At 37.5% G+C, this 14295-nt stretch overlaps 1 long non-coding RNA gene across 1 annotated transcript in view; it reads left to right on the top strand.

Annotated features, from left to right (window-relative positions):
* LOC129578233 (uncharacterized) overlaps nt 1-14083 on the top strand; it is a 14958-nt gene extending 875 nt beyond the window's left edge. Inside the window, exons 2-3 of the long non-coding RNA XR_008689084.1 lie at nt 12848-13128; nt 13343-14083. This is a non-coding gene — a long non-coding RNA (uncharacterized LOC129578233). The remainder of the gene's footprint in view (nt 1-12847; nt 13129-13342) is intronic.
* Nucleotides 14084-14295: the final 212 nt, after the last annotated feature.

Below are 14295 nucleotides of genomic sequence, written 5' to 3'. Positions count from 1 at the left end.
TCTCTCTCTCTCTCTCTCTCTCTCTCTCTCTCTCTCTCTCTCTCTCTGTATGTGTGTATTTGTATGGATATGCATTGGATTTGTGCGATTACGAGACTCCCATAATTTTTACCCGTGCAAACACAATGCCTGTACACACGGTGAGAAAACAACAATTTACTTACCTATGTATATATAATTCGGTTTTCAATGCTCTCGCCATTCCGATGAGCTAGCTTTATTTTGCCAGCAATGCGCTTTTTTTCGTTCTCTCTCTCTCTCTCTCTCTCTCTCTCTCTCACTCTCGGTCTCGCTCTTGTTCTGTGTTGTTCACGGTTCTAACGATGCCGTTGACGCTTTTGTTATTTTTCTATGATTGTTTTTTTTCTGTTCGTTGTTGCTGTTCCCTTCTCGATCACGAACACACCAGCACATTTTAATCGCGTCAAAATGAAGCCAAGTCATAAATTTTTTACATACTTTTCAAGAACACACACACACACACCAGAATTCGTATATAATTTAATCACTTATTCGTGAAGCGATCCGATTAATGGCGTTCGTCCAATTCATTTGGCGTAAAATTTGCCATTATGCCGTCAAAATTTTTGTTTCAATTCACCTTTCGTATCTCCTCATAGCCGAAAACGAAAGAAAAATCGGAGAAAAAAAATGCCATTCTCGACGGCTGCTGTTCTCCTCTGGTATTTTTAGTGTTGCGTATATTTGAGATATCAGGCGGTTTTTATGACGGTTGTGTGAAATTCATTTGATTATTTTATTTGTGTAATTTAGTATGTTTTCTTTTATTCTTTTTGCTGGTCGTTTTACATCAAGAAAATGGCTATTTCGTAGGCTCTGAATTTGATTGCGGCTTCGTGTGCATGACTTCGTGAATTTGGCCGTCGTTCTTGTCGTGGTTGTCGTTGGTTTTTTTTTTTTTTTTGCTATGTGTTGGTTTTATGTCCGAATTACTACTATTGACGATTTAGGCTTTTAATTGACCACATAATCTGAATGATGCTGCCTCGCTGTTGCCCTCACCGTTCATACCATTCCACAATTGTTGTGTTCATCATAAACATTTTTTATTGGTATCAAAGGCGTGAAATTAGGTCAAGTAAGTAGTGCTGAAATGTGTGTGTGTGTGTTTTGCTTTGGTATGCGTGTGTGTATTTGTCGACGTAGTCGTCATCGCCCGTCGCCTAATGTCATTCGATTTGTTGTTTTAAATGAATTTACATCGGACTAAAGACATTTGAACTGAATATTAGCATATGCGTTGTAGTGATAGCTCAAAACAACGACTCGAAGAAAGAACGAAATGAGAACAACGAAGTAATCAACCAACAAATGTCTACGACATTCGTTTCCATATGCGCAGTGTGTATGTTTCGATTCTGTGTTGGAATGAACTTTAATTTTCAATGTGAATCCCTTTTAAATCAGTCGAAATCCTCGACACAATCATTATTCAAGTACCGAGCAAATTGATCATATGTTATGAATTTTCCTTGTGCTTGACAGCTCATTTCGAGCTGACGATGAATGATTCACACGGCTATGCGGGCACCATGCACTGACCATGCTAGTGTTTGTGTGCGAGAAAGAGAAAGACTGAACCGGTCGATGGTTGAGTGAGAAATGCAAATATTTGGCTTAAAAATGTAAACGTAAGAAAAATAATAATTGATTCTCAACTGCATTCTGTAAATTAAGCACACGAGTATACGAAAAGAAAGAAATCCATTTGTATATGCCCAGTACACCCAGTACACACAGTGTACACTGTACATACACACATATGCATATAGACTGGCGTTTGAAGCGGGCATAAATTTTATCCAAAGAAAGCAATAACAAGGTCAAGCTATTTGCATATTATTTTATTATCGCCTTACCACATGTAACACGATTTTGTTTGCGCTCCACTGTTGCACGTAATTCCGATCATTGTTTTTGTGGTGTACAGTGTACACGGCAGTCGATGTGCGAATCGAGTGTTTCGGTGTCTCGAGCTGGGCTGGGACACACACACACACATACCATAGTGCATTTTCGTTTTAATATGCCAAACACAGAGCCCAATGTGATGATGTGCTATGAATTTCGTCTATTCTTTTGTGTGTACTGTTGTAGCCCGGACCCGGTACTCTCTTCTCTTTATTGATATACATACAATTTTTCAAGACAAAACCCGAGCAAGCAAAAAAAAAAGCGAACGAACGAAACACATTACTCGAACACAGCTCGAAGCGGTAGTCGATTCGCACCGCAAAACTGCAATGGATTTTGCTGTGCTTCTGTTGTGTGTATGTGTGTGAGTTGAAGGCAAAGAAGCACACCAAAAATAAATCACGAAGTGACTACTTAAAATTTTAATCCATGCCCGGCAAACTTTGCAACATTTTGAGTTTCTTTTACGCTCTCTAGCATGAAACTAGCGCGCACACAACATACACATACTCTGTCTCTAAACTGCTGCTGTTTGACGACGACAACGACGACGACGATGATGACAACAGCACATGGCTAACACAACATTTTTGTCCGCTCGCGCGACTACACACTTGACCTGCGACTTTGCCGGGTTTTCATTCCACAACCGAACAATGCAGTAGTGAACGGGCCGTCGACTAATAGACATTGGAACCTTTTTTGATTGACTTGAATTAAAATTGAAATTAAAGATATTAATACTCTTTTAGAGATTCCATGCTTGCCACTTTTTTTTTATTGTTCGTCAGTTCGCTCACTCGCTCCTTTGCTTGCTCGTTCGAACGAACGACTTCCCTGATACTTAAATGTTATGGAAAAATTGTGCAACTCTTCGGTTTTACACCTCAAGCAAAGGTTTAATTGAAAGTAATGAATACATTAAACGTTGAGATTCCGTCAAACTCACTTACTCAGATAATTTAAAGTCTCACATGGATTTTCGTTGGCTTGTTCGTTCGTTCGTGTGCTCTTTCTCTCATAGCATCATCGAAGTTTTCCATTTTCAATGCAAAATTGGTTTGTGGAACAATTCGCTCTCGTTCAAACTTGCAATAATTATGAATGAGAAAAGTCGTCTGTTTGCCCAGCAGCACAGCAAGTAAGTTGCGCACTATTTTTCTATGTCATCTTGATTACCATTGTATAATCATTGCATGGGTTGAGTTTATCTCGTTGCACATTGAAATGTGCTGTGTGATGTTGCTGTGTGTATTTCTCTCTCTCTCTCCCTCTCGTCTTTTCATTTTCTCAAAAGCTGTGATAAGCGCGCGAGGGAGATCTCGTGTCTGAGATGATGTCCAGTCTAAGTGTGTGGTACTCAGTTCAAATATTGATTGTTTTCATTGAGATGACATCAAAAAGTTTCCGTTCTCGACACCTAAGTCTATTGTATTTACATTAGCTGTTGCTGTGCATTGCATTGCATTGCACAGATTGCTATCTTCATCATTATCTCCACCGAGACATAGAGTGCTCATACCGATACTCAATTCATCATGTTATCGGAATGTCAGTGGAGTGAACCGAACAAATGAGAGAAAGTCACAACAGCGACAAGAAAAATGAAACAATAAATTAGTAAATAAATGTACTCAAACGATTCTCTAATAACGTGGGGTGCTGAACAGCAACAACGAAATGCACACAAACAACGCACACAGCACAGCACCTGAGAACTGAAACAAACGAGAGAAAAAACAACGGAATGGATAATAATTAGCATTTATTATTTGACTGCAGAAAAAGATCATGCATGTTTCCATTACAATTAAAAGATTCTTGGAAACGGTCGGTGTGATGTGAAATCGGCAGGAAAATTTGTTCGTTTGATAAGCGGCAATCATCATTTGAGGACATCACCGCAAGCAAAATGAAATTGCTTTTCTTAATTTTATTGTTGCTTTTGCTGTTGCAATTTGTCTCATGACAAAAGGAATGCGTGTGCGAGAGAGAGAGAGAGAGAGAGAGAGAGAAAGAGGTCAGGCAAAATGGTGATCTTGGTGGAAAAACTCAGCAGAGTAACTCTGGCAGAATTTATTGGAAGATGATTTAACTTTAATTTCATGATTGGAATGTTCAATTTGCAAAATTCGTTGTTTACTGTAAATAATAACCCATGAGAACATTTGGTTCCCATAACTGCAACAATTACCCAAAGAATCAAAATGATCTAGAGGAGAGAAAAAAGCGACGTCCCATGTCACGTTCCATTTCGTTTAAACATGAATCCATTAATGCGTGTCAAGTGATGATTTTTTTTCCAGTTTTTATTTGCGACGATATGTATGTTCAAGCTCATCGACAATTCTATGAATGAGAATATGTACTTACACTCGGACTGGTTTCATTTGACCAAGAGCAATGAGTCGCTGTTGTTGTTTGTCGTTGCCGTCATTTAAGATATTATGGATTTGATATTACTGCTGCTGCTGCTGCTGTTGGTTGGTCACATTGCAATGCGCCGAGATTCGATAAATGTACGTTCATTTTCGTTATTTTCGTTGTTCATTTTACTTTATCGAACGGGCTAGAGAGGTTGAATCTAGAGAGCAAAAGGAAAAAAAGCAAATCAGCAAGCAACACGAATAAACATGTTTACCTATAAATGATGTTGTTTCATTTCGCTGTTCTGTTTTTCATTTCGTGTGTGTTCAGTGTTCACTCTCAATCTCAGCATCGCCGAATGATGGCTGTTTTTCGTATAACACGGCTCGTGTTAATGCATTTTGCGCTTTTTTTCTCTCTTTCCGCTGCTGCTGCTGCTGCTGTGTTGTTTTTCTTCAATAAATTGAAACCTGCTTTTCGAAACTCTCAGAAAATTCTAACACTTTTGCTTTTGTCAGCCGTTCGGTTTTGAAATGTCGCTTCTTTTATTTTATGCCAATGTTAATTCAATTAATTTTATCGATTTACCGCACTGTCAATTGAGTACGCGGGCAACGTGTACGCGTTTTGTGTGCACTAGTCTGTTAACTTTATTGCCTACCGAACGAGAGAGAGAGAGAGAGAGACAGAGAGAGAGAGAGATCGAGCGAAAGAGAAGAAAATGAAAAAAACAACAAATCCAATAGCAACTTGTTTTGCCCCGCGTAATCGCCACTGACGATGCGCTCTTTTTCGTTCATACGTGTAAAATAAGGAACACGTTTTCTTGGTAGCTATTTTTGGATTAGCCAAACGAAATGTATATCTCTATGATGACGATGAAAAAAAAAATTATTCGCATAGAGATGATCGACACTCTATCAAATGTCACCGAAATGAGTTAAGCAATGGTATGGCCTCCGAACTATTGTGCAATGCGTTAATCAATGGCATAAATTTTAAAGCGGCAACAGAACGGGCCACTGTTCATTCATTCATTCATTCAAACAACTCCCAATTAAAATGTCGATGGGTGCTTAATCTGCTGTTAATGCCACCGAACACTTTTTTGCTCAGTTTCGTTTTCTATTTTTTTTTTACTTTGTTCAAATCGGAACCTTAAACATGAAAACTTCGGTGGCGCGAGAATATAGAAGCGTCATCACCGCGGCGCAATATCGTAATGCGTAAGTGCATAGTATATGCTGCACGCAGCACAATATGGTGTCCAGCCGGTGCATGGCTCACTTTTTCTTCTTAATATTTCAACAAAATTGAACAACATTTTTTTGTTTGTTGACGTTGTTGTTATTTTTCCTTCTAACAGTAAGGTCACATTGTTGAACGTAACCATTTGTGGTCGCTGCCAGAGACTCTTTGGCACAGAGTTTATCGCTTGCATGCGTTAAATTTATTATGTTGCCGTTGTACGATAAATTAACGTACAATTCCACATTTGTTTGCCATCATGTTTCTTGATCACGAGCGCGCGCGCGCGCACAACTCTTCCACTAAAAGACGAAGCAAGAACAGAAAAACGACGGGCAAACGACACAACCAATATCCAAGCAGGTGCATTTAAACTCTTTGTGAAAAATAAAAATTACGAACTTAGGCTTTTTCCCCGCTTTTAATTTAGCTGCCACCAACTCTTTTCTTTCCTCTCTTCTCTTTCATTATTATTTTTTTATAATATTCCAAACGAATAGAGTTTCCATCCTATTTTTGCTTTTTTTCATCATCAAAATTCAACCCTCATACGTTTTTTTTATTCCCTGAGTCTTATCATTTGTTCTATCGATGATGGAAAGAGACGTCTGTCTTTTTAGAGCTTGGCATTTTTAGAGAGAGAATGAAAAAAAAACCTTTCCCAGAAAATGAATAGCAAAGCGCGAGAGACATTTGTTTTTCATTTATGTTGTGGGCCCACCCTTTCGCCGCGTCGAAGAGAAAACAAGAATATAAATTACAACTGTGCAATTGTATACCTTTCCATTTCAATTAATTAAATAAGTTTAAGGAACGCAACGTCTTTAAAATGGGGCAATTCGAATATGATGTAACGAAATGAAAATATAAAAAAAAGGAAAATTGTTCGCATAAAGTATTTTTGTTGTCGTTGACAACAGAATATTGCTTGCCTCTAGAATCCGGGAGTATTATTTACGATCGTGAGCATCGAATCAGTACGCGCGTAAAGAATTTTACCCGAAATTCCATGCTCACGGATGACAATGTTCGGTCGTAATATCGACGTCATTCAATCGATGGATACGAACGTGCTTCGATGCAACGCAGCAGCCGAGCAACATGACCGAAGATCAAATAAACAAACAAATAAAATGAACCAATAACAACGGCAACCGCAACAGAACAAGATGAAAAGGAAAAACCATTGAATGACTTTGGTTCAGCAAATGATTTCTACTAAACTGAATTATTGTTGGCACGTCAACATCTACGGCATTCATATCAAAAGTCCATTATAAATAATTTATGGCGAACGAGTCTCGATTCAATAAAGTGCCTCAACAAATCTAACTTGTCTGCGAGAGAGAAGCGAATGCGATATGTATGCTGTGTATCGTTTCTGTACTGTGCTGTACTGTGTGTGTATCACTTGGATTTTGAATTTGTATGCGTATTTATGTGTTATTAAGAGGAGTCGTTAGCGCGCGCGTGAACGTGCAATAATGCCAAATTGTGTTCATAAACACACGACGGCTTAGGCTCTTGGGCGGCAGTGAAATAGATAGAAATTTATATATCGAATGATCGGTGAGCAGCATGAGCTTTGTGAAGGCGCGCGCACGCGCATGCGCAAACAAACACACCACAGACCGCGCATAGCCTAACGTAAAAGATATCAAAGTATCAACGCAAAACGAATCGATATATTGTATATATATGTTATAAATGTCCATTGTGAAATTCGAAAAATGTGGTTCGCCTAGAAAATGAGAGAGAAAAAAACAACACACAACGAATTGAAACAACAAAAACTTGCACATTTTTAGCGCTGCCAAGCGCAATAGCTATGGAGCGCATTATAACGTTTGTTGTTGTCATTGTTGTGCCGTGCAAAAGTTTAACTGCCTTTTTTTCTCTCTCTCTCTCTCTATCTCTCTCTTGTCGTGAATACATTTCATGGCACGAACATCGATATCGCCAGCTGCGAAGATCGAAGGATTACATCAAATAATTAAATAGGTGCAAAACATTCATCACACATCACTGTTTTTTTTTTGTTCATTCGTAACTGCAATCATGACATTCTGTCCGCTTGAGAGCGAAAAAAAACCGCTTCGGATTAAATGTGGCCGAATAAAAAAATCAGATAAACGACCCAGGACTGTCATTATCTACTTATTTGCTCATTATGAAAATCCATGTGGCGCTTCCTTTAAAATCAATCATCCAAAATTGCAATAAAAGGCCTACGCGAGAGGACAGCAGAAAGTAAACAGTGCTATGAAAAAAAAACATTGGCATAATAACCCAGTGCAGATGTCTTAAGCGCGTTTAATAGGCCAATTTTTTTTTGTTATTGTTTCTGTTGCCTCTGTTTGTTATGGCCTTGCCCGCAAAAAACTAGTCGCATGGGCGATGTGAAACCATGTGCGATCCAACCGAAGACAAAAAAAACGAATTAATATTATTAATATTGAGATATTGAAGTGATCTTTTTTTTGCTGCTGCCGTTGTTGTCACAACTCTCGGTAGAATTGTTTTCGTATTCGTTTTCATATGCTTCTTCTTTCATTTCCAAGAGATTAATGACACTGATCGGATCTTTTGCACAAATTCATCATATCTGATAATTCAATTAAATATTCGGACTGTTGGATTTGACTCAGTGGGTTTTCGGTTTTGTTTGTTTGTTTATTTGTGTTCGGTTTGTACCAAAACAATTTGCACCGATTGCGGTAGGTTATAATCTTCTATAGTTATCAATTCACCTCAAAACTATCGTCCTTAATTTTCATGTCAGAAATGACAATGACTTTGTCGAGACGGCAATGCTGAAATTCACTTGCGTATAAATAGAGAGGCGGTGGTGTCGGCCACAACCTCTATATCTCGTCCGATTAGATTTTAACAGTTGCGTGCACTAATTTGTTATATGTTCATCAAAATGGAAACGAAAATGAATGAAGCTTAATCACATGCCACATCATCGTCATCATCATCATCATCGTCGTCGTCATTGTTACGTTTGCCTTTTTTGTTAAATGTGAGAGAGCCATCGCCGTTCCGAGGCATTTATATCGTGGGCCCATTCGTCAAATCACTAACAAGACGTTGAAATGTCAGGCAGAAATTAGGTGATCAATAACAATTCAAGTGCGTCTAATGGCCCAAAATTGCTTTAAAATGCGTTTAACCGCAAACAAAATAAACAGTGGAAAAAACGAACCACAGAGCAAAGAAAAAAAACAACAGAAGAGAGAGAAAAAAAAACTACACAACAACGCAAAATACAATAAAATAAAATGAAATGTAAGCCAAACATCAATACCTGCATTCAATTTTCATACCGAGTAGTTTGTTTTCCTCTTTTTTTTCTTCGGTGTATTTTAAAATTCTGTTCCTTTCTCGCCTCTTCACCATCTGTAGCTTGACTTCACATGCATAAGTGGCTAATGGGGCAATTATTTTACCCACGCCACTCTACTTAACCGATTAGCGCTACCTCTGAGTGAATTTGTTCTGGAAAATTGGTAACTATAATAAAGTGCGAACCACAAAATGTGGATAAAAAAAAAGTTAAGTTAAGGTAAAAATAAACGAAACACACACACACACACACACACATACCGCCTCTATATAGATGAAAGGAAGAGTTTACCGTGTAAATGAATTCTTTAAGTGCATTTTAAATAGCTTCCGAAAGCCACATATGTTTCGGTTTTTTTCTGGCCCATTGTTTTCTCTCTGTATGTGCATGGCTGTTTTCATTTTCAATTTGTTGCATTTGCTCGGTTTTTTTCGGGGCCTATCATCGTATCGATACCGTTGCTCATCTGGAGCCACATGTAAAAGATGTTATGCATGGGCAATGCAATAAATTTGATATCAAGTAATGCGTGCAGTAGTAATGAATCTTAAAACGACAACTCCAGGAAAAAAAAAGCAACAACGAAAAAAAAATAGTCACACAAAATTCGACCAAAAAGACTGCAACAACTCAAAGACGAAGACCATCACAATGATATGTATATTCTATATTCAAATAGACACACACACACACACGCATTTGAATTTGAACTCAAAATGAAATGAAAGAAAAAATAATAGGAATATAATTTCAATACTATATGCTTAATATGACATTTTTATTGTTTCCGGTTTGATACGACCACAACAATCGAATACGTACAATGTGCGTCGAAATGCAGGCACACATATTTTTGGTCATTTTATTACTTGCTTTCATTTGTCTAAACATGCATTTTATTTCTTCGATCGTTTAGATAAAACCGTCGTCTCACCGCCGATCAACACACGTATTGCCGGTGGAAAGGAAACAATCAAATTGAGTGAGTTCTTTTTTTTTGCAACAAAACGGAGAAAGAAAAGAAAAATATGTATGCGGTTTTTTGTGATTTTCTTTTCGGCACAATAACCGTCTATGCACCTATTAGCAGTCATCGAAAATGTCAAACAAACTGCCAAACGAAATGATTATTATTATTTTTTTTTTTTTGGTTTTTTTTTTTTGGGACAAACACAAATAAAATCGTGAATCGAATGGAAGAAAGCGCGTATTCGAAATGGAATTAAATTGAAAACAAGAGGGTTAATACTGAAAGTTAATAGGCGACAAAGGTGAAAAGAGTTCAATACCTTTCCTCAGTATGCATGTTTGCTTTGCTGAAGGCATTTGCCGTGTGTAGTTTTTTCTCTTGATTTCCTTGTTGAGTCGTTGTTGTTGTTATTCCCTCCTCTACTTTGCGTTCGCATTTCCGTGCATATATTGAACTTTCGGGTTGTGGGCATATGTACGATATTCATGCAACATCAATTTATTAGTGTCACCGAATCAAGATCGAAAATTGGTATCGATAGGAAATAGGGGACCTAAATTTTACGATAATTCCCTTTTCTTCCTTTCTTCAGCTCGCTTGTTTTCTTATTTGCCCCGAATTATGCGCACCGAATGTGTGTGTGTGTGTTTGTGTTCTACATTTCCTTGCATACCTTTTTTTTACGTTTGCATTGAACGAATTGTGCGAAGAACCTTTTGCGAACGATCAATTGTACAAATTTTATCAGTGGATGCAATGCAATGCAATTATGATGACAATGAAGCTTAAATTTCAGTGCAGTATTCGATTTTGGGTTATTCCATTCAATTCCATCGAAAGAAGTAAATATTAAATATTTGTCATAAACGAACGGCGATATCGGAGATGACGACGACAACGATGACATCGTTGTTCGACATTATCGTCTATTGAATGTGTACGTTTGAGTGTGTGTGTGTTTGTGTATTTGGCGACCGAGTAAACGTTTAATAGAAGCAGGTCAAAAGGTTCATCGAATTAATTTTGATTGCTATTCTTCTTCTTATTTGATGACGTTGTGTTTGACATCGCTTTGAGTGTGGTCGATTGTATGGTGCACGAAGACGAAGCACACCAATGAATTTGGCAGTCATTTTACGGCGCACAAAATGCGCAAACGGCATCTCAATTGCGAATGACAGCCAAGTCAAACGAAGGAGGTGAACAGTATCGACAAAAAAAAAATGCGACGCGTCTCAATCAACGATATCAATTTCAGCTTCAGTGTGTACGAGTGCGGACCGACAAGCACGTAAACTCATCAGCCTCGAAATCAATAAAATTGTATGATTTGTAACACGCAAAAACGACATCAAAAAGAGTATAATTAATAAATTAGCGATTGATTGCTAAGGCAATTACATACAAATGCATCAGCAGCAGCAGCCCGTCGCGTCGCGTCGCAAGAACGTGAACGAGATGGAAACTTCTCTCTATTTATGTGCAAATTGAGTGTGTACGTAACACACAAAACGGTTCACACTGAGAATCTAGAAGAGAACGATTCTAATCGATTTTTTTTTTCTAATTCAAGCTAAATCAACAATTTTCAAATGGGAAAAAAAAATATATGGAAAACTGGTTTCCATTTATTTCTTTTTATGACATTTTAATTACTACACATCAAAATGGATGTGTGCGAAATGAAGCACACGAGGAAAAAAAAACAATATTGATGGAGCAAGTGAGAAAGAGAGAGAAAAAATGCATCACCAAAGTCATTACAACAACTGAATTTATATTATCTAATGCCTGAAATGAGAGGAAGAGAGAGAAAACAAGAGAATATTGTTCGTGGTGGAATGTTTTTTTTAACGTGCGCTTGAACACCATAAAAATAAAATAATAAAATAATCCAAATCGCTTTATTGAAATGCTTGCATGCCTCAAAAAGTGTAATCGCCTAGATCGTTCGCATCCGAAATTACACTTGTGGCTGATGTGAGCGCTGCATTTTTAAGAAAAAAGCAACGAATAAAAAGTCTGCACTGAATAAAGTGGATTCATTTTATTTTCTTCATTATTTTAATAAATGATGCTATAAACTCCACATTGATGCTCACAAAATAATCACTTTTTCTTGCTAAAAAATGGACTGTGCGGTACTAAAACTATTGGGAAAGTTGATAAAAAAATACTTTTAATTGTTTATTAAAGTGGAACGTAATTGAAAAAAGGTAGGTTTCGCCCAGAAAATGCGTGGTTTTAGTGCAAAAATATAGCCTGCAGTGCTTGCAATGGGATCGAACTGCAACCATTTTGCAGCGCATATTTAGCATAATTCCAAAAAGAGTGTTATTGTTATAGAAACGGTATGACAGAATGGCACAAAGAGCGCAATCACATTTCAGCAGCGAAACGAAACGATAACACAACGAATACAAAGCGCAACCCATACAGCATACGCAAGACGAGAGAAGAAGAAAAAAAACAAATGCTCCAACGTATAACAACAACTGCAGCGACAACTCTTTAACCTACGTCTTAATATAAATTGCGGAGTTATTATTGTTTATTATCTTGTTGTGCATAAATATCTGCTCGTTTGCTTGCTCGCTGACTTTGATTTTTGACTAGCTATCTCTGTCGGTTGCTTTCGATTGGATGGCCGATGAATGAGGAAAACGGTGATCATGTCTTCTTGTCTATCCATGCAACGAGTCGAAATGGAGCAACGCGCCACACTTGCCGTTCCTTTTTTTCATCGTCGTCGTCGTCGTCGTCGACGTTGTCGTTTTTATTTCATCGATTTTGTTTTATTTTCGATTCACCGTCTGTTTATCTAATAAATTACACATTTATTTAGTCACTTGTCTATATAAAATGTGGGGAACGTCTATTAATTTCCAACATATGATAATATGTTTTGACCTTTTTTTCCCTTTCTCATCGATAGATTTTTAATATTTTTCGTCTTTCTTGCTCGTTTTCTTTTTCAGCCGAGGAACGAAACGGTTGCCGTGTTCGAGCGCGCGCTGTGTTGCACCATTAAGCCGCTTTAATAGTGATCACATCGAGTGCAGTCCATGAGCGAGTGAGTGAGTGGTTGGTGCAAATGCGAAAAAGAAAATAATTTTCCGTCATTGATTACTTTTTCGCGCACATTTAATTGGTTCGCGGCAAAGGTGCGAGGGAGTCTCCGCATTCCACTCAAATCACTCCGATTGAGCTACGATTGAATATTTCACGCTATTTATTTGTCAACGACGGAAATCATTAGGTATTCATTATTGCAAATTATAACAATCCTGGATTAAGCCAGCTTTGATCGACTCTTTGTTTCTTTACTTTTCAATTTATCTATATTTTGCATAAACGATCAATCATTCGATTGGAGAACACGGATTGATTGAAAGTTGGCTCAATTTACGCCTCTTTATCTGCTACATTTAGTGTTAAGAGAAGAAATAAAAATAAACTTGTGTATTTTCTAGCTAATAACAATAATAGAGATCGACCATTAACAGTATTTGCTGATCAATTGTTGTTGATGTCGCTAATCGTGGAGCCAATGAATTTTTGATGAAAAACACCAAACAATAAAATTATGATCAAAGATAATGCCATAAGACATAAAGTGGATACCAAAATGGAAATAGCTGAAACAAAATGAAAATTTCCACGAAATGATCAGGCTGACAGCTCAAGACCTAATTAATTGATAGATTTAAGAAATGCTTTAAATATTTGGCTTTCATTAAATGCGTGCTATTTGTGGTGGTTTTTAGGAAGCTGTTGGCATGTTTCTCTGTTCAATTTTTTTTTCTTCGCCTTTCGTTGTTTTTCTCTGAAATAGCTCACAACAAATACCAAAATGTGTGTGTGTGTGTGTGTATGTGTGTGTGTACAGTTTCAGCGGTCGACGATCAATGAAAAATGTGAGGCGATCAATCAAAAAACTGTTTAAATGCGAACACACACACACACACACACACACAATTTGATTGATTTGAAATCCGAAGCCATTGTAATCCCAAGCATCACACATCACTACACGATGGCACGTCTCTCTATCTATCACTTCCTACCAGTGCATGCACCCATAACAAATAGTTGGATCATAAGAAATGAGTTGTTTTTAAGCCGTATTCAACTTTGTTTTATGAATATTCAATGATAATTAAAGATAAAAGAATTTCCATTGAAACAAATGGACACATAGAGGAGAAAAAAAATGTGTTATTAATTTCATTGATTCTCTAAGTGCGCTAGTTCAATCATGTATTTTCTCACACTTGAGGAGGTAAGTAGCCAAAGCAGAATAAACAAAACGAACGCCACACATACCAAATACGAATGAAACGCGATCGTATCATCATAATCATGGTCGGTAGCAAGTATCTTAAATTGAGTCTATTTGTAGAGAAACGAACAGAAAAAAAATGGA

The sequence above is a fragment of the Sitodiplosis mosellana genome, unplaced genomic scaffold (genome assembly GCF_009176505.1).
Source record: "Sitodiplosis mosellana isolate CC-2019 unplaced genomic scaffold, AAFC_SMos_1.0 Smas_scaffold_6226, whole genome shotgun sequence".
Taxonomy (NCBI): Eukaryota; Metazoa; Arthropoda; class Insecta; order Diptera; family Cecidomyiidae; genus Sitodiplosis; species Sitodiplosis mosellana.
This window is presented reverse-complemented; position numbering and strand designations above follow the sequence as displayed.